Raw genomic sequence first — 17019 nt, 5'->3', positions numbered from 1 at the left:
ATCTATATTTTACATCTATATGTAGAAAATTCGAATATATAAAAACAAACGAGTTATTTATTAATATATTCGATTTTCAAATCGCTTTCCTCGTGGCAAGACACTTTCCTTGTGGAAAGACAATGAAGGCCATTTCAATTTCTCATCGTCGTGGCAACATAGTGTCATCAATTATGAAAATAAAAGCCTGCGGCACCCAGTATTCCCAGGCGGTCACCCATCCAAGTACTGACTGCGCTCTACGTTGCTTGACTTCGGTGATCGGACGAGAACCGGTATAGTCAACGTGATATGGCCGTAGACATTCCAAGAGGTGAAATGTAGGCTACTTGTCTGGTAGGTTATGATCAGTGGATTTAATATATATATTATACATGAATGGATTTAATATATATTATGTTAATCTATATTTTACATATATATCTAGAAAATTCTAATATATAAAAACAAACGAGGTATTTATTAATATATTCGATTTTCAAATCGCTTTCCTCGTGGCAAGACACTTTCCTTGTGGAAAGACAATGAAGGCCATTTCAATTTCTCATCGTCGTGGCAACATAGTGTTATCAATTATGAAAATAAAAGCCTACGGCACCCAGTATTCCCAGGCGGTCACCCATCCAAGTACTGACTGCGCTCTACGTTGCTTGACTTCGGTGATCGGACGAGAACCGGTATAGTCATCGTGATGTGGCCGTAGACATTCCAAGAGGCGAAATGTAGGCTAGTTGTCTGGTAGGTTATGATTAGTGGATTTAATATATATATTATACATGAATGGATTTAATATATATTATGTTAATCTATATTTTACATCTATATGTAGAAAATTCGAATATATAAAAACAAACGAGTTATTTATTAATATATTCGATTTTCAAATCGCTTTCCTCGTGGCAAGACACTTTCCTTGTGGAAAGACAATGAAGGCCATTTCAATTTCTCATCGTCGTGGCAACATAGTGTTATCAATTATGAAAATAAAAGCCTGCGGCACCCAGTATTCCCCCAGGCGGTCACCCATCCAAGTACTGACTGCGCTCTACGTTGCTTGACTTCGGTGATCGGACGAGAACCGGTATAGTCAACGTGATGTGGCCGTAGACATAAAAACCGGTCAATGTAGGCCATTTCAATTTCTCATCATCGTCGTGTTATCAATTATGAAAATAAAAGCCTACGGCACCCAGTATTCCCAGGCGGTCACCCATCCAAGTACTGACTGCGCTCTACGTTGCTTGACTTCGGTGATCGGACGAGAACCGGTATAGTCAACGTGATGTGGCCGTAGACATAAAAACCGGTCAATGTAGGCCATTTCAATTTCTCATCGTCGTGGCAACATAGTGTTATCAATTATAAAAAATAAAAGCCTACGGCACCCAGTATTCCCAGGCGGTCACCCATCCAAGTACTGACTGCGCTCTACGTTGCTTGACTTCGGTGATCGGACGAGAACCGGTATAGTCAACGTGATGTGGCCGTAGACATAACAAGAGGTCAATGTAGGCCATTTCAATTTCTCATCATCGTCGTGTTATCAATTATGAAAATAAAAGCCTACGGCACCCAGTATTCCCAGGCGGTCACCCATCCAAGTACTGACTGCGCTCTACGTTGCTTGACTTCGGTGATCGGACGAGAACCGGTATAGTCAACGTGATGTGGCCGTAGACATAACAAGAGGTCAATGTAGGCCATTTCAATTTCTCATCGTCGTGGCAACATAGTGTTATCAATTATGAAAATAAAAGCCTGCGGCACCCAGTATTCCCCCAGGCGGTCACCCATCCAAGTACTGACTGCGCTCTACGTTGCTTGACTTCGGTGATCGGACGAGAACCGGTATAGTCAACGTGATATGGCCGTAGACATTCCAAGAGGTGAAATGTAGGCTACTTGTCTGGTAGGTTATGATCAGTGGATTTAATATATAAATTATACATGAATGGATTTAATATATATTATGTTAATCTATATTTGACATATATATCTAGAAAATTCTAATATATAAAAACAAACGAGGTATTTATTAATATATTCGATTTTCAAATCGCTTTCCTTGTGGCAAGACACTTTCCTTGTGGAAAGACAATGAAGGCCATTTCAATTTCTCATCGTCGTGGCAACATAGTGTTATCAATTATGAAAATAAAAGCCTACGGCACCCAGTATTCCCAGGCGGTCACCCATCCAAGTACTGACTGCGCTCTACGTTGCTTGACTTCGGTGATCGGACGAGAACCGGTATAGTCATCGTGATGTGGCCGTAGACATTCCAAGAGGCGAAATGTAGGCTAGTTGTCTGGTAGGTTATGATTAGTGGATTTAATATATATATTTATTTATTTATTTATTTGTTTTTCCACAGAAGTACAAAGCGGAGGGAAGTCTTCCATAAAGCTTAAAAGCTTAACAAAGTGGAAGACTCCCTAAAGAAAAAAAAAAAATGAATAAATACAAATTGAATGTTTGTTACATAATGAACAGAAACTGCTGAAGTAAATAACTCATTTACATAATTTAATATGATGATATCAATTCTTTTTTTAAACATTTCTTAAATGAATTCTTTGTAGCCTTAGATTTAACGGTATTGCTTAATGAGTTCCATAACTTAGTTGCACGGTTGCGAAAGCTGCGTGTACCTAATTTCGTATGATAGAAGTTGCAATGAGCATTTTGTCTATTTCGGGTATTATAATTGTATAATTCTACATTAATTGTATAGAAATTATGAAAGGAACCCGGAAGTAGCCCATGCCATGCTTTATACGTAAATACAGCAAGTTGTAGCCTTATAATATCATTTAATTTCAGCAGGTTTTGACCTTTAAACAATGGACTAGTATGCTGACGAAATGCAGCATGTGTTATGTTACGTATTGCGCCTTTTTGTAGTTTATTGAGACGGTCAAGACAAGTTATGTTAGCACCAGACCAAATAATAGAACAGTAGGACAGATGAGGTAGAATGAGCGTATTATAAATCATTCTTAGAATGTGTGTCGGTAGGAAATGTTTTATTATAGCGAGTATACCAATGTTCCTTGCGACCTTAGAACAGATTGCTGAAATATGTTGTTGCCAACTTAGTTTTGAATCAATATATACACCTAAAAATTTTATGTAGTCAACATTGTTAATTGGTGTACCATTCATATTAATGTTGTGAACTTGAGGAGGGTTGTTGGATGAATTAAAAACAATGTAGTGTGTCTTGTTGACATTGATAGAAAGCTTGTTTGACCGAAACCAGTTACTAAACTTTTCTAGTTCATTAGATACAGTAATAGGTAGGATGCTAATGTTGTCAGAGTCAAAAAAAATAGTGGTGTCATCAGCAAACAAAGTAACTTTTGCAATATTGGACACTTGACATATGTCGTTTACATAAATAATGAATAACAGAGGTCCCAGGATAGATCCCTGTGGTACACCACAAGGGACTTGGGCAAGATCAGAGTTATGTGACTTATACGCAGTAAATTGGTGACGGTGAGATAGGTAGCTGTCGAACCAATTCAGAGTAGTACCTCTTATACCATTAAAGTGCATCTTATTCAGTAAAATAGAATGATTAATGGTATCAAACGCTTTACTTAAGTCTAGGAATACACCAATGCAAGTCTTACGTTGATCAAGTTTACTGTAGAGATTATCAATTGCATCTGCCAGGGCGAGCTCAGTGGAGTGATTGTATCGAAATCCGTACTGTTGTTTATTAAGAATGTTGTGTTTGTCCAAGAATCTACAAATACGATTAAACAATAGTCTTTCTATAAGTTTCGCAAAACAAGAGAGTAACGATATTGGCCGGTAATTTTCATATGCATTGTTCTGGCCATTTTTGTAAATTGGTAAGACTTTAGCAATTTTTAACTTGTCTGGAAAGACACCTGTATTAAATGATAGGTTACAAATATGGGCAAGTGGTGTGACAATATACTTAGCGGCCTGTTTGATAATATCAGGACTGAAATCGTCATATCCTGCAGCCTTTTTGGGTTTAATTGCAGTGTTGATCGTTTTCAGTAATTCTTCTTCTGTCACGGGGAATATGAACACAGAGTTTGGGTTGGGATTTCTGCTTTTATGCAAAAAAATCTCAGCTTTTTCAAGGGGTTTAATCTTGCTGGCCAGTGAAGGGCCTACATTTACAAAGTAATTGTTAAAACCATTAGCAATTTCCTGGTTGTCTGTGACAACGTTTTGGTTATGGTGAAAGGCCGTAGGATATGACGATTGACTGGCATTTTTATGTAAGAGTTCATTGACTGTTTTCCAGGTACCATTAATGTTATTATTGCTCTCGATAAATTTACTGTGAAAGTATAGTTTCTTTGATGTTCTGATAATATTTGTTAATTTATTTCGATAAATAAGGTATACCTTCTTGTTATTCGATGTTGGATCCTTTAATTGGCGTCTATACAATTGATTTTTCTTTTTTATTGATTTTAATATACCACTAGTAATCCAAGGATGTCTCTTTTTACGTTTCTTCCTTACATTAATAACCTGCACTGGAAAACAGTCATTGTACATATCACTAAAATGATGAAAAAATACATTATAGGATACATTAGCATCCTTTTCATTAAGAACATCATCCCATTGCTTACATTCTAATTGGGAAATAAAATTACTGATATTATTTATATTGTAATTACGAATACGTTTACTATCTCTATTATAGATTCTAAGTCTTGAATTATTGTCAAGGAAGATGGGAAAGTGGTCGGTAATATCGGTTACAAATATGCCTGAGTTAATTGCAGAATTATCATTAGTAAATATGTTATCAATTAAAGTAGACGATGTACTTGCAACACGGGTAGGATTTGTTATTGCTGGATAAAAATTATTCGAGAAAGCTAAGTTGAGGAAATCTGTAGATAAGTGGTCGTCAAGTAAGTTAATGTTGAAATCACCCATGATATAAGAATTACTACGTGATTCTGTTAATTTGCCATAAATGTTTTGCACATGAAAATAAAAGTCGTCATAAGAACCCGTCGGTGGTCTATAAATAATACCAATAACGTAATGCTTACTGCCATTTTGGGGTGTGATCTCTATGAAAAGAGACTCAATTGAGTCATTAAATACAGAGAGATCGTCTCTGCATTTGTAATTATAGTTCTTTTTAATGTATAAACAAACCCCACCTCCCCTTCTTTTATGGCGGTGTTTTTCTACAAGTCGATAATTATTAATATTGATGATGGATGTATTATTATTGTCATTCAACCAAGTTTCCGTAAAGCCCATGATCGAGAATTCGTTATTAAGTAATGAGATGAAAGTGGTAATATTATCAAAATTTTTGTTAAGACTCCTACTGTTCATATTGAAAATGGTAAGACCATTACTAGGGGGTAAATTATTATACTTATCGATGTTATAATACTCACAGGAAATATTATCCCTTGTTTCTATTTTGTTTTTTGTTGGATCCATTAAAACAAGAAAGAGTATGATGACGATGACGATATAGAAGTGAGGTTTGATTGTTTTTGCTTGTTACGGTTCTTGCCTTGCTAAGGTTTGGTGTTGGTATTTTCTTCTTGTGTCTTACAAAAATGAAGTTGTCCTCATCCAAAGACATCTGCCTTTTAAGGTGTGCCATAGAGTCATTTACAGTTTCAGTGGTGTCTCCATTACTTCCTGGTTTGTAGTCGGGTTTTCTTTGTAGTCGGGATTTCTGTGCTTCGTCGGTGGGATTTTTCTTGGTCGCTGTGGTCGTAGCCTTCGCTTTCTTGGGAGATTTCGGTTGTTTCTGCTGTGGCTGGGTGTTGGTAGGCAGAGTCTCCTCAATTTGGTCCTTGTTCCGGTTGGCTTGATCTACCGTGTCAGGAGGTTGCACTGTGGGTTGAGCTGGTGGGCCCCCGGGAACTGTTTCCTTGTTGGCGCTCTCAGTGACGTTAGAAGGTTCAGTTTCTGTGTCCATCTCACCATTGTCTGAAGGCTTCTCTGGTTCGACATCGTTATCTTCCTCAGGTGGTTGCTCCGTGCATAGGAAACTTTTATGACCAAAGTTTTGGCATCTAAAGCACTTTATCCTAGGGCAACGGCTCTCCGTGTGGCCCTGGTTATTACATTCTCTACATACGTACTGGGGACATTCTTTCATGACATGGGTGTCGCTCAAGCAGTTGTTACAGACTTTAGATTGGCTGTTGTGTTTAAGTCTTAGATGTACACCAGCAATCGTAATTGCGTAGGGCAGGCTTTTGGCATTATTTGGCAACTGTACTCTTACGAATCGAATACCGTTTTCCACGTCTGGATAGTCGGAATAGTATTTTCGCGTCCATTTGGATTTAATTGAGCATCCGTATTCCTCTAGCTTAGCCGAAAGTTCTTCGTCAGAAATGTAACAGGGTACCCCAAAAAGACTCACCGTTAGTATAAATTTTTCCACTCCGGTAACATTACAATGGTCGCCTTTAATATTAAGGCCGGTTTCCTGGATAAGTTCCGCATCAGATTCATTCTTCAATGTCACAATCCAGTGCCCTGACGTCTTAACACATCCCACAATTCTATTATTCCCAAGATCCTCAGATATCGATTTCAGTATGTCTCCATAGCTATGTCCATTGTCAAATACCCTAACACTGTTAGTTTTCAAACGTTGTATTGATGGTTTCGCGGAACCCATGTTCGCACTAGCACACGCCTTGGCGGCCTTCGTCGCCTTGGCGACTTCAAAAATTACCTACAAAACTCCTACAGTTTAACGGTCCAAAATGAAACACAGTAATAAAAACCCGCTAGCATCCAAGAACTTGGATGTTGCAGGTTGAAGAAAACGTGGAACAAGTAAGTTCGAAAAAAGTAACAAAGAAAACAGCTAACAAAGAGCACAACCAACCGCGCCACGACTGTATCACACTGTATCCACTGTATCACACTGTATCACACCACGACATATATTATACATGAATGGATTTAATATATATTATGTTAATCTATATTTTACATCTATATGTAGAAAATTCTAATATATAAAAACAAACGAGTTATTTATTAATATATTCGATTTTCAAATCGCTTTCCTCGTGGCAAGACACTTTCCTTGTGGAAAGACAATGAAGGCCATTTCAATTTCTCATCGTCGTGGCAACATAGTGTTATCAATTATGAAAATAAAAGCCTGCGGCACCCAGTATTCCCAGGCGGTCACCCATCCAAGTACTGACTGCGCTCTACGTTGCTTGACTTCGGTGATCGGACGAGAACCGGTATAGTCAACGTGATATGGCCGTAGACATTCCAAGAGGTGAAATGTAGGCTACTTGTCTGGTAGGTTATGATCAGTGGATTTAATATATATATTATACATGAATGGATTTAATATATATTATGTTAATCTATATTTGACATATATATCTAGAAAATTCTAATATATAAAAACAAACGAGGTATTTATTAATATATTCGATTTTCAAATCGCTTTCCTCGTGGCAAGACACTTTCCTTGTGGAAAGACAATGAAGGCCATTTCAATTTCTCATCGTCGTGGCAACATAGTGTTATCAATTATGAAAATAAAAGCCTACGGCACCCAGTATTCCCAGGCGGTCACCCATCCAAGTACTGACTGCGCTCTACGTTGCTTGACTTCGGTGATCGGACGAGAACCGGTATAGTCATCGTGATGTGGCCGTAGACATTCCAAGAGGCGAAATGTAGGCTAGTTGTCTGGTAGGTTATGATTAGTGGATTTAATATATATATTATACATGAATGGATTTAATATATATTATGTTAATCTATATTTTACATCTATATGTAGAAAATTCGAATATATAAAAACAAACGAGTTATTTATTAATATATTCGATTTTCAAATCGCTTTCCTCGTGGCAAGACACTTTCCTTGTGGAAAGACAATGAAGGCCATTTCAATTTCTCATCGTCGTGGCAACATAGTGTTATCAATTATGAAAATAAAAGCCTGCGGCACCCAGTATTCCCAGGCGGTCACCCATCCAAGTACTGACTGCGCTCTACGTTGCTTGACTTCGGTGATCGGACGAGAACCGGTATAGTCAACGTGATGTGGCCGTAGACATAAAAAGAGGTCAATGTAGGCCATTTCAATTTCTCATCATCGTCGTGTTATCAATTATGAAAATAAAAGCCTACGGCACCCAGTATTCCCAGGCGGTCACCCATCCAAGTACTGACTGCGCTCTACGTTGCTTGACATCGGTGATCGGACGAGAACCGGTATAGTCAACGTGATGTGGCCGTAGACATAACAAGAGGTCAATGTAGACCATTTCAATTTCTCATCATCGTCGTGTTATCAATTATGAAAATAAAAGCCTACGGCACCCAGTATTCCCAGGCGGTCACCCATCCAAGTACTGACTGCGCTCTACGTTGCTTGACTTCGGTGATCACACGAGAACCGGTATAGTCAACGTGATGTGGCCGTAGACATAAAAACCGGTCAATGTAGGCCATTTCAATTTCTCATCGTCGTGGCAACATAGTGTTATCAATTATAAAAAATAAAAGCCTACGGCACCCAGTATTCCCAGGCGGTCACCCATCCAAGTACTGACTGCGCTCTACGTTGCTTGACTTCGGTGATCGGACGAGAACCGGTATAGTCAACGTGATGTGGCCGTAGACATAACAAGAGGTCAATGTAGGCCATTTCAATTTCTCATCATCGTCGTGTTATCAATTATGAAAATAAAAGCCTGCGGCACCCAGTATTCCCCCAGGCGGTCACCCATCCAAGTACTGACTGCGCTCTACGTTGCTTGACTTCGGTGATCGGACGAGAACCGGTATAGTCAACGTGATATGGCCGTAGACATTCCAAGAGGTGAAATGTAGGCTACTTGTCTGGTAGGTTATGATCAGTGGATTTAATATATATATTATACATGAATGGATTTAATATATATTATGTTAATCTATATTTGACATATATATGTAGAAAATTCTAATATATAAAAACAAACGAGGTATTTATTAATATATTCGATTTTCAAATCGCTTTCCTCGTGGCAAGACACTTTCCTTGTGGAAAGACAATGAAGGCCATTTCAATTTCTCATCGTCGTGGCAACATAGTGTTATCAATTATGAAAATAAAAGCCTACGGCACCCAGTATTCCCAGGCGGTCACCCATCCAAGTACTGACTGCGCTCTACGTTGCTTGACTTCGGTGATCGGACGAGAACCGGTATAGTCATCGTGATGTGGCCGTAGACATTCCAAGAGGCGAAATGTAGGCTAGTTGTCTGGTAGGTTATGATCAGTGGATTTAATATATATTATACATGAATGGATTTAATATATATTATGTTAATCTATATTTGACATATATATGTAGAAAATTCTAATATATAAAAACAAACGAGGTATTTATTAATATATTCGATTTTCAAATCGCTTTCCTCGTGGCAAGACACTTTCCTTGTGGAAAGACAATGAAGGCCATTTCAATTTCTCATCGTCGTGGCAACATAGTGTTATCAATTATAAAAAATAAAAGCCTACGGCACCCAGTATTCCCAGGCGGTCACCCATCCAAGTACTGACTGCGCTCTACGTTGCTTGACTTCGGTGATCGGACGAGAACCGGTATAGTCAACGTGATGTGGCCGTAGACATAACAAGAGGTCAATGTAGGCCATTTCAATTTCTCATCGTCGTGGCAACATAGTGTTATCAATTATGAAAATAAAAGCCTACGGCACCCAGTATTCCCAGGCGGTCACCCATCCAAGTACTGACTGCGCTCTACGTTGCTTGACTTCGGTGATCGGACGAGAACCGGTATAGTCATCGTGATGTGGCCGTAGACATTCCAAGAGGCGAAATGTAGGCTAGTTGTCTGGTAGGTTATGATCAGTGGATTTAATATATATTATACATGAATGGATTTAATATATATTATGTTAATCTATATTTTACATATATATCTACAAAATTCTAATATATAAAAACAAACGAGGTATTTATTAATATATTCGATTTTCAAATCGCTTTCCTCGTGGCAAGACACTTTCCTTGTGGAAAGACATTGAAGGCCATTTCAATTTCTCATCGTCGTGGCAACATAGTGTTATCAATTATGAAAATAAAAGCCTGCGGCACCCAGTATTCCCAGGCGGTCACCCATCCAAGTACTGACTGCGCTCTACGTTGCTTGACTTCGGTGATCGGACGAGAACCGGTATAGTCAACGTGATGTGGCCGTAGACATAACAAGAGGTCAATGTAGGCCATTTCAATTTCTCATCGTCGTGGCAACATAGTGTTATCAATTATGAAAATAAAAGCCTACGGCACCCAGTATTCCCAGGCGGTCACCCATCCAAGTACTGACTGCGCTCTACGTTGCTTGACTTCGGTGATCGGACGAGAACCGGTATAGTCATCGTGATGTGGCCGTAGACATTCCAAGAGGCGAAATGTAGGCTAGTTGTCTGGTAGGTTATGATCAGTGGATTTAATATATATTATACATGAATGGATTTAATATATATTATGTTAATCTATATTTTACATATATATCTACAAAATTCTAATATATAAAAACAAACGAGGTATTTATTAATATATTCGATTTTCAAATCGCTTTCCTCGTGGCAAGACACTTTCCTTGTGGAAAGACATTGAAGGCCATTTCAATTTCTCATCGTCGTGGCAACATAGTGTTATCAATTATGAAAATAAAAGCCTGCGGCACCCAGTATTCCCAGGCGGTCACCCATCCAAGTACTGACTGCGCTCTACGTTGCTTGACTTCGGTGATCGGACGAGAACCGGTATAGTCAACGTGATGTGGCCGTAGACATTCCAAGAGGTGAAATGTAGGCTACTTGTCTGGTAGGTTATGATCAGTGGATTTAATATATATATTATACATGAATGGATTTAATATATATTATGTTAATCTATATTTGACATATATATGTAGAAAATTCTAATATATAAAAACAAACGAGGTATTTATTAATATATTCGATTTTCAAATCGCTTTCCTCGTGGCAAGACACTTTCCTTGTGGAAAGACAATGCAGGCCATTTCAATTTCTCATCGTCGTGGCAACATAGTGTTATCAATTATAAAAAATAAAAGCCTACGGCACCCAGTATTCCCAGGCGGTCACCCATCCAAGTACTGACTGCGCTCTACGTTGCTTGACTTCGGTGATCGGACGAGAACCGGTATAGTCAACGTGATGTGGCCGTAGACATAACAAGAGGTCAATGTAGGCCATTTCAATTTGTCATCGTCGTGGCAACATAGTGTTATCAATTATGAAAATAAAAGCCTGCGGCACCCAGTATTCCCCCAGGCGGTCACCCATCCAAGTACTGACTGCGCTCTACGTTGCTTGACTTCGGTGATCGGACGAGAACCGGTATAGTCATCGTGATGTGGCCGTAGACATTCCAAGAGGCGAAATGTAGGCTAGTTGTCTGGTAGGTTATGATCAGTGGATTTAATATATATTATACATGAATGGATTTAATATATATTATGTTAATCTATATTTAACATATATATCTAGAAAATTCTAATATATAAAAACAAACGAGGTATTTATTAATATATTCGATTTTCAAATCGCTTTCCTCGTGGCAAGACACTTTCCTTGTGGAAAGACATTGAAGGCCATTTCAATTTGTCATCGTCGTGGCAACATAGTGTTATCAATTATGAAAATAAAAGCCTGCGGCACCCAGTATTCCCAGGCGGTCACCCATCCAAGTACTGACTGCGCTCTACGTTGCTTGACTTCGGTGATCGGACGAGAACCGGTATAGTCAACGTGATATGGCCGTAGACATTCCAAGAGGCGAAATGTAGGCTAGTTGTCTGGTAGGTTATGATCAGTGGATTTAATATATATTATACATGAATGGATTTAATATATATTATGTTAATCTATATTTTACATATATATGTAGACAATTCTAATATATAAAAACAAACGAGTTATTTATTAATATATTCGATTTTCAAATCGCTTTCCTCGTGGCAAGACACTTTCCTTGTGGAAAGACGATGAAGGCCATTTCAATTTGTCATCGTCGTGGCAACATAGTGTTATCAATTATGAAAATAAAAGCCTGCGGCACCCAGTATTCCCCCAGGCGGTCACCCATCCAAGTACTGACTGCGCTCTACGTTGCTTGACTTCGGTGATCGGACGAGAACCGGTATAGTCAACGTGATGTGGCCGTAGACATAAAAACCGGTCAATGTAGGCCATTTCAATTTCTCATCATCGTCGTGTTATCAATTATGAAAATAAAAGCCTACGGCACCCAGTATTCCCAGGCGGTCACCCATCCAAGTACTGACTGCGCTCTACGTTGCTTGACTTCGGTGATCGGACGAGAACCGGTATAGTCAACGTGATGTGGCCGTAGACATAACAAGAGGTCAATGTAGGCCATTTCAATTTCTCATCGTCGTGGCAACATAGTGTTATCAATTATGAAAATAAAAGCCTGCGGCACCCAGTATTCCCCCAGGCGGTCACCCATCCAAGTACTGACTGCGCTCTACGTTGCTTGACTTCGGTGATCGGACGAGAACCGGTATAGTCAACGTGATATGGCCGTAGACATTCCAAGAGGTGAAATGTAGGCTACTTGTCTGGTAGGTTATGATCAGTGGATTTAATATATATATTATACATGAATGGATTTAATATATATTATGTTAATCTATATTTGACATATATATCTAGAAAATTCTAATATATAAAAACAAACGAGGTATTTATTAATATATTCGATTTTCAAATCGCTTTCCTCGTGGCAAGACACTTTCCTTGTGGAAAGACAATGAAGGCCATTTCAATTTCTCATCGTCGTGGCAACATAGTGTTATCAATTATGAAAATAAAAGCCTGCGGCACCCAGTATTCCCCCAGGCGGTCACCCATCCAAGTACTGACTGCGCTCTACGTTGCTTGACTTCGGTGATCGGACGAGAACCGGTATAGTCATCGTGATGTGGCCGTAGACATTCCAAGAGGCGAAATGTAGGCTAGTTGTCTGGTAGGTTATGATCAGTGGATTTAATATATATTATACATGAATGGATTTAATATATATTATGTTAATCTATATTTTACATATATATCTAGAAAATTCTAATATATAAAAACAAACGAGGTATTTATTAATATATTCGATTTTCAAATCGCTTTCCTCGTGGCAAGACACTTTCCTTGTGGAAAGACATTGAAGGCCATTTCAATTTGTCATCGTCGTGGCAACATAGTGTTATCAATTATGAAAATAAAAGCCTGCGGCACCCAGTATTCCCAGGCGGTCACCCATCCAAGTACTGACTGCGCTCTACGTTGCTTGACTTCGGTGATCGGACGAGAACCGGTATAGTCAACGTGATGTGGCCGTAGACATTCCAAGAGGCGAAATGTAGGCTAGTTGTCTGGTAGGTTATGATCAGTGGATTTAATATATATTATACATGAATGGATTTAATATATATTATGTTAATCTATATTTTACATATATATGTAGACAATTCTAATATATAAAAACAAACGAGTTATTTATTAATATATTCGATTTTCAAATCGCTTTCCTCGTGGCAAGACACTTTCCTTGTGGAAAGACGATGAAGGCCATTTCAATTTCTCATCGTCGTGGCAACATAGTGTTATCAATTATGAAAATAAAAGCCTGCGGCACCCAGTATTCCCCCAGGCGGTCACCCATCCAAGTACTGACTGCGCTCTACGTTGCTTGACTTCGGTGATCGGACGAGAACCGGTATAGTCAACGTGATGTGGCCGTAGACATAAAAACCGGTCAATGAAGGCCATTTCAATTTCTCATCATCGTCGTGTTATCAATTATGAAAATAAAAGCCTACGGCACCCAGTATTCCCAGGCGGTCACCCATCCAAGTACTGACTGCGCTCTACGTTGCTTGACTTCGGTGATCGGACGAGAACCGGTATAGTCAACGTGATGTGGCCGTAGACATAACAAGAGGTCAATGTAGGCCATTTCAATTTCTCATCGTCGTGGCAACATAGTGTTATCAATTATGAAAATAAAAGCCTGCGGCACCCAGTATTCCCCCAGGCGGTCACCCATCCAAGTACTGACTGCGCTCTACGTTGCTTGACTTCGGTGATCGGACGAGAACCGGTATAGTCAACGTGATATGGCCGTAGACATTCCAAGAGGTGAAATGTAGGCTACTTGTCTGGTAGGTTATGATCAGTGGATTTAATATATATATTATACATGAATGGATTTAATATATATTATGTTAATCTATATTTGACATATATATCTAGAAAATTCTAATATATAAAAACAAACGAGGTATTTATTAATATATTCGATTTTCAAATCGCTTTCCTCGTGGCAAGACACTTTCCTTGTGGAAAGACAATGAAGGCCATTTCAATTTCTCATCGTCGTGGCAACATAGTGTTATCAATTATGAAAATAAAAGCCTGCGGCACCCAGTATTCCCCCAGGCGGTCACCCATCCAAGTACTGACTGCGCTCTACGTTGCTTGACTTCGGTGATCGGACGAGAACCGGTATAGTCATCGTGATGTGGCCGTAGACATTCCAAGAGGCGAAATGTAGGCTAGTTGTCTGGTAGGTTATGATCAGTGGATTTAATATATATTATACATGAATGGATTTAATATATATTATGTTAATCTATATTTGACATATATATCTAGAAAATTCTAATATATAAAAACAAACGAGGTATTTATTAATATATTCGATTTTCAAATCGCTTTCCTCGTGGCAAGACACTTTCCTTGTGGAAAGACATTGAAGGCCATTTCAATTTGTCATCGTCGTGGCAACATAGTGTTATCAATTATGAAAATAAAAGCCTGCGGCACCCAGTATTCCCAGGCGGTCACCCATCCAAGTACTGACTGCGCTCTACGTTGCTTGACTTCGGTGATCGGACGAGAACCGGTATAGTCAACGTGATATGGCCGTAGACATTCCAAGAGGCGAAATGTAGGCTAGTTGTCTGGTAGGTTATGATCAGTGGATTTAATATATATTATACATGAATGGATTTAATATATATTATGTTAATCTATATTTTACATATATATGTAGACAATTCTAATATATAAAAACAAACGAGTTATTTATTAATATATTCGATTTTCAAATCGCTTTCCTCGTGGCAAGACACTTTCCTTGTGGAAAGACGATGAAGGCCATTTCAATTTGTCATCGTCGTGGCAACATAGTGTTATCAATTATGAAAATAAAAGCCTGCGGCACCCAGTATTCCCCCAGGCGGTCACCCATCCAAGTACTGACTGCGCTCTACGTTGCTTGACTTCGGTGATCGGACGAGAACCGGTATAGTCAACGTGATGTGGCCGTAGACATAAAAACCGGTCAATGAAGGCCATTTCAATTTCTCATCATCGTCGTGTTATCAATTATGAAAATAAAAGCCTACGGCACCCAGTATTCCCAGGCGGTCACCCATCCAAGTACTGACTGCGCTCTACGTTGCTTGACTTCGGTGATCGGACGAGAACCGGTATAGTCAACGTGATGTGGCCGTAGACATAACAAGAGGTCAATGTAGGCCATTTCAATTTCTCATCGTCGTGGCAACATAGTGTTATCAATTATGAAAATAAAAGCCTGCGGCACCCAGTATTCCCCCAGGCGGTCACCCATCCAAGTACTGACTGCGCTCTACGTTGCTTGACTTCGGTGATCGGACGAGAACCGGTATAGTCAACGTGATGTGGCCGTAGACATAACAAGAGGTCAATGTAGGCCATTTCAATTTCTCATCGTCGTGGCAACATAGTGTTATCAATTATGAAAATAAAAGCCTGCGGCACCCAGTATTCCCCCAGGCGGTCACCCATCCAAGTACTGACTGCGCTCTACGTTGCTTGACTTCGGTGATCGGACGAGAACCGGTATAGTCAACGTGATATGGCCGTAGACATTCCAAGAGGTGAAATGTAGGCTACTTGTCTGGTAGGTTATGATCAGTGGATTTAATATATATATTATACATGAATGGATTTAATATATATTATGTTAATCTATATTTGACATATATATCTAGAAAATTCTAATATATAAAAACAAACGAGGTATTTATTAATATATTCGATTTTCAAATCGCTTTCCTCGTGGCAAGACACTTTCCTTGTGGAAAGACAATGAAGGCCATTTCAATTTCTCATCGTCGTGGCAACATAGTGTTATCAATTATGAAAATAAAAGCCTGCGGCACCCAGTATTCCCAGGCGGTCACCCATCCAAGTACTGACTGCGCTCTACGTTGCTTGACTTCGGTGATCGGACGAGAACCGGTATAGTCAACGTGATATGGCCGTAGACATTCCAAGAGGCGAAATGTAGGCTAGTTGTCTGGTAGGTTATGATCAGTGGATTTAATATATATTATACATGAATGGATTTAATATATATTATGTTAATCTATATTTTACATATATATGTAGACAATTCTAATATATAAAAACAAACGAGTTATTTATTAATATATTCGATTTTCAAATCGCTTTCCTCGTGGCAAGACACTTTCCTTGTGGAAAGACGATGAAGGCCATTTCAATTTGTCATCGTCGTGGCAACATAGTGTTATCAATTATGAAAATAAAAGCCTGCGGCACCCAGTATTCCCCCAGGCGGTCACCCATCCAAGTACTGACTGCGCTCTACGTTGCTTGACTTCGGTGATCGGACGAGAACCGGTATAGTCAACGTGATGTGGCCGTAGACATAACAAGAGGTCAATGTAGGCCATTTCAATTTCTCATCGTCGTGGCAACATAGTGTTATCAATTATGAAAATAAAAGCCTGCGGCACCCAGTATTCCCCCAGGCGGTCACCCATCCAAGTACTGACTGCGCTCTACGTTGCTTGACTTCGGTGATCGGACGAGAACCGGTATAGTCAACGTGATGTGGCCGTAGACATAACAAGAGGTCAATGT

At 39.2% G+C, this 17019-nt stretch overlaps 14 non-coding genes and 27 pseudogenes across 14 annotated transcripts; all 41 read right to left on the bottom strand.

Moving 5' to 3' along the window:
• Positions 1-184: 184 nt before the first annotated feature.
• On the bottom strand, positions 185-303 carry LOC139955693 (5S ribosomal RNA). Its single transcript, XR_011788925.1, has one exon. It is a non-coding gene; the product is annotated as a 5S ribosomal RNA (ribosomal RNA).
• A 283-nt stretch (positions 304-586) lies between these two features.
• On the bottom strand, positions 587-705 carry LOC139956262 (5S ribosomal RNA; annotated as a pseudogene).
• Positions 706-988: 283 nt separating this feature from the next.
• LOC139957308 (5S ribosomal RNA) lies at positions 989-1109 on the bottom strand (annotated as a pseudogene).
• Positions 1110-1177: 68 nt separating this feature from the next.
• On the bottom strand, positions 1178-1296 carry LOC139955328 (5S ribosomal RNA). Its single transcript, XR_011788571.1, has one exon. It is a non-coding gene; the product is annotated as a 5S ribosomal RNA (ribosomal RNA).
• Positions 1297-1373: 77 nt separating this feature from the next.
• LOC139955327 (5S ribosomal RNA) lies at positions 1374-1492 on the bottom strand. The gene has a single exon (XR_011788570.1). It is a non-coding gene; the product is annotated as a 5S ribosomal RNA (ribosomal RNA).
• Positions 1493-1560: 68 nt separating this feature from the next.
• LOC139955324 (5S ribosomal RNA) lies at positions 1561-1679 on the bottom strand. Its single transcript, XR_011788568.1, has one exon. It is a non-coding gene; the product is annotated as a 5S ribosomal RNA (ribosomal RNA).
• Positions 1680-1755: 76 nt separating this feature from the next.
• On the bottom strand, positions 1756-1876 carry LOC139957176 (5S ribosomal RNA; annotated as a pseudogene).
• A 283-nt stretch (positions 1877-2159) lies between these two features.
• Positions 2160-2278, bottom strand: LOC139956261 (5S ribosomal RNA; annotated as a pseudogene).
• A 4884-nt stretch (positions 2279-7162) lies between these two features.
• On the bottom strand, positions 7163-7281 carry LOC139955692 (5S ribosomal RNA). The gene has a single exon (XR_011788924.1). It is a non-coding gene; the product is annotated as a 5S ribosomal RNA (ribosomal RNA).
• A 283-nt stretch (positions 7282-7564) lies between these two features.
• Positions 7565-7683, bottom strand: LOC139956260 (5S ribosomal RNA; annotated as a pseudogene).
• Positions 7684-7966: 283 nt separating this feature from the next.
• Positions 7967-8085, bottom strand: LOC139956585 (5S ribosomal RNA; annotated as a pseudogene).
• A 68-nt stretch (positions 8086-8153) lies between these two features.
• LOC139956476 (5S ribosomal RNA) lies at positions 8154-8272 on the bottom strand (annotated as a pseudogene).
• Positions 8273-8340: 68 nt separating this feature from the next.
• On the bottom strand, positions 8341-8459 carry LOC139956527 (5S ribosomal RNA; annotated as a pseudogene).
• A 77-nt stretch (positions 8460-8536) lies between these two features.
• LOC139955323 (5S ribosomal RNA) lies at positions 8537-8655 on the bottom strand. Its single transcript, XR_011788567.1, has one exon. It is a non-coding gene; the product is annotated as a 5S ribosomal RNA (ribosomal RNA).
• A 68-nt stretch (positions 8656-8723) lies between these two features.
• LOC139957175 (5S ribosomal RNA) lies at positions 8724-8844 on the bottom strand (annotated as a pseudogene).
• Positions 8845-9127: 283 nt separating this feature from the next.
• LOC139956259 (5S ribosomal RNA) lies at positions 9128-9246 on the bottom strand (annotated as a pseudogene).
• Positions 9247-9528: 282 nt separating this feature from the next.
• On the bottom strand, positions 9529-9647 carry LOC139955322 (5S ribosomal RNA). The gene has a single exon (XR_011788566.1). It is a non-coding gene; the product is annotated as a 5S ribosomal RNA (ribosomal RNA).
• A 76-nt stretch (positions 9648-9723) lies between these two features.
• Positions 9724-9842, bottom strand: LOC139956258 (5S ribosomal RNA; annotated as a pseudogene).
• Positions 9843-10123: 281 nt separating this feature from the next.
• On the bottom strand, positions 10124-10242 carry LOC139956584 (5S ribosomal RNA; annotated as a pseudogene).
• A 76-nt stretch (positions 10243-10318) lies between these two features.
• Positions 10319-10437, bottom strand: LOC139956257 (5S ribosomal RNA; annotated as a pseudogene).
• A 281-nt stretch (positions 10438-10718) lies between these two features.
• On the bottom strand, positions 10719-10837 carry LOC139956582 (5S ribosomal RNA; annotated as a pseudogene).
• A 284-nt stretch (positions 10838-11121) lies between these two features.
• LOC139955321 (5S ribosomal RNA) lies at positions 11122-11240 on the bottom strand. The gene has a single exon (XR_011788565.1). It is a non-coding gene; the product is annotated as a 5S ribosomal RNA (ribosomal RNA).
• Positions 11241-11316: 76 nt separating this feature from the next.
• On the bottom strand, positions 11317-11437 carry LOC139957439 (5S ribosomal RNA; annotated as a pseudogene).
• A 281-nt stretch (positions 11438-11718) lies between these two features.
• Positions 11719-11837, bottom strand: LOC139955691 (5S ribosomal RNA). The gene has a single exon (XR_011788923.1). It is a non-coding gene; the product is annotated as a 5S ribosomal RNA (ribosomal RNA).
• Positions 11838-12118: 281 nt separating this feature from the next.
• Positions 12119-12239, bottom strand: LOC139957307 (5S ribosomal RNA; annotated as a pseudogene).
• Positions 12240-12307: 68 nt separating this feature from the next.
• LOC139955320 (5S ribosomal RNA) lies at positions 12308-12426 on the bottom strand. The gene has a single exon (XR_011788564.1). It is a non-coding gene; the product is annotated as a 5S ribosomal RNA (ribosomal RNA).
• A 76-nt stretch (positions 12427-12502) lies between these two features.
• On the bottom strand, positions 12503-12623 carry LOC139957174 (5S ribosomal RNA; annotated as a pseudogene).
• Positions 12624-12906: 283 nt separating this feature from the next.
• On the bottom strand, positions 12907-13027 carry LOC139957437 (5S ribosomal RNA; annotated as a pseudogene).
• A 281-nt stretch (positions 13028-13308) lies between these two features.
• On the bottom strand, positions 13309-13427 carry LOC139956581 (5S ribosomal RNA; annotated as a pseudogene).
• Positions 13428-13708: 281 nt separating this feature from the next.
• Positions 13709-13829, bottom strand: LOC139957306 (5S ribosomal RNA; annotated as a pseudogene).
• Positions 13830-13897: 68 nt separating this feature from the next.
• LOC139955319 (5S ribosomal RNA) lies at positions 13898-14016 on the bottom strand. Its single transcript, XR_011788563.1, has one exon. It is a non-coding gene; the product is annotated as a 5S ribosomal RNA (ribosomal RNA).
• A 76-nt stretch (positions 14017-14092) lies between these two features.
• On the bottom strand, positions 14093-14213 carry LOC139957173 (5S ribosomal RNA; annotated as a pseudogene).
• Positions 14214-14496: 283 nt separating this feature from the next.
• Positions 14497-14617, bottom strand: LOC139957436 (5S ribosomal RNA; annotated as a pseudogene).
• A 281-nt stretch (positions 14618-14898) lies between these two features.
• LOC139955690 (5S ribosomal RNA) lies at positions 14899-15017 on the bottom strand. Its single transcript, XR_011788922.1, has one exon. It is a non-coding gene; the product is annotated as a 5S ribosomal RNA (ribosomal RNA).
• Positions 15018-15298: 281 nt separating this feature from the next.
• Positions 15299-15419, bottom strand: LOC139957305 (5S ribosomal RNA; annotated as a pseudogene).
• Positions 15420-15487: 68 nt separating this feature from the next.
• LOC139955318 (5S ribosomal RNA) lies at positions 15488-15606 on the bottom strand. Its single transcript, XR_011788562.1, has one exon. It is a non-coding gene; the product is annotated as a 5S ribosomal RNA (ribosomal RNA).
• A 76-nt stretch (positions 15607-15682) lies between these two features.
• Positions 15683-15803, bottom strand: LOC139957304 (5S ribosomal RNA; annotated as a pseudogene).
• Positions 15804-15879: 76 nt separating this feature from the next.
• On the bottom strand, positions 15880-16000 carry LOC139957172 (5S ribosomal RNA; annotated as a pseudogene).
• A 283-nt stretch (positions 16001-16283) lies between these two features.
• Positions 16284-16402, bottom strand: LOC139955689 (5S ribosomal RNA). Its single transcript, XR_011788921.1, has one exon. It is a non-coding gene; the product is annotated as a 5S ribosomal RNA (ribosomal RNA).
• Positions 16403-16683: 281 nt separating this feature from the next.
• Positions 16684-16804, bottom strand: LOC139957303 (5S ribosomal RNA; annotated as a pseudogene).
• A 76-nt stretch (positions 16805-16880) lies between these two features.
• On the bottom strand, positions 16881-17001 carry LOC139957302 (5S ribosomal RNA; annotated as a pseudogene).
• Positions 17002-17019: the final 18 nt, after the last annotated feature.

The sequence above is a fragment of the Apostichopus japonicus genome, chromosome 17 (assembly GCF_037975245.1).
Source record: "Apostichopus japonicus isolate 1M-3 chromosome 17, ASM3797524v1, whole genome shotgun sequence".
Classification (NCBI taxonomy): domain Eukaryota; kingdom Metazoa; phylum Echinodermata; class Holothuroidea; order Aspidochirotida; family Stichopodidae; genus Apostichopus; species Apostichopus japonicus.
The sequence above is the reverse complement of the archived record's forward strand: the minus strand, read 5'-3'. Positions and strand labels throughout refer to the sequence as shown.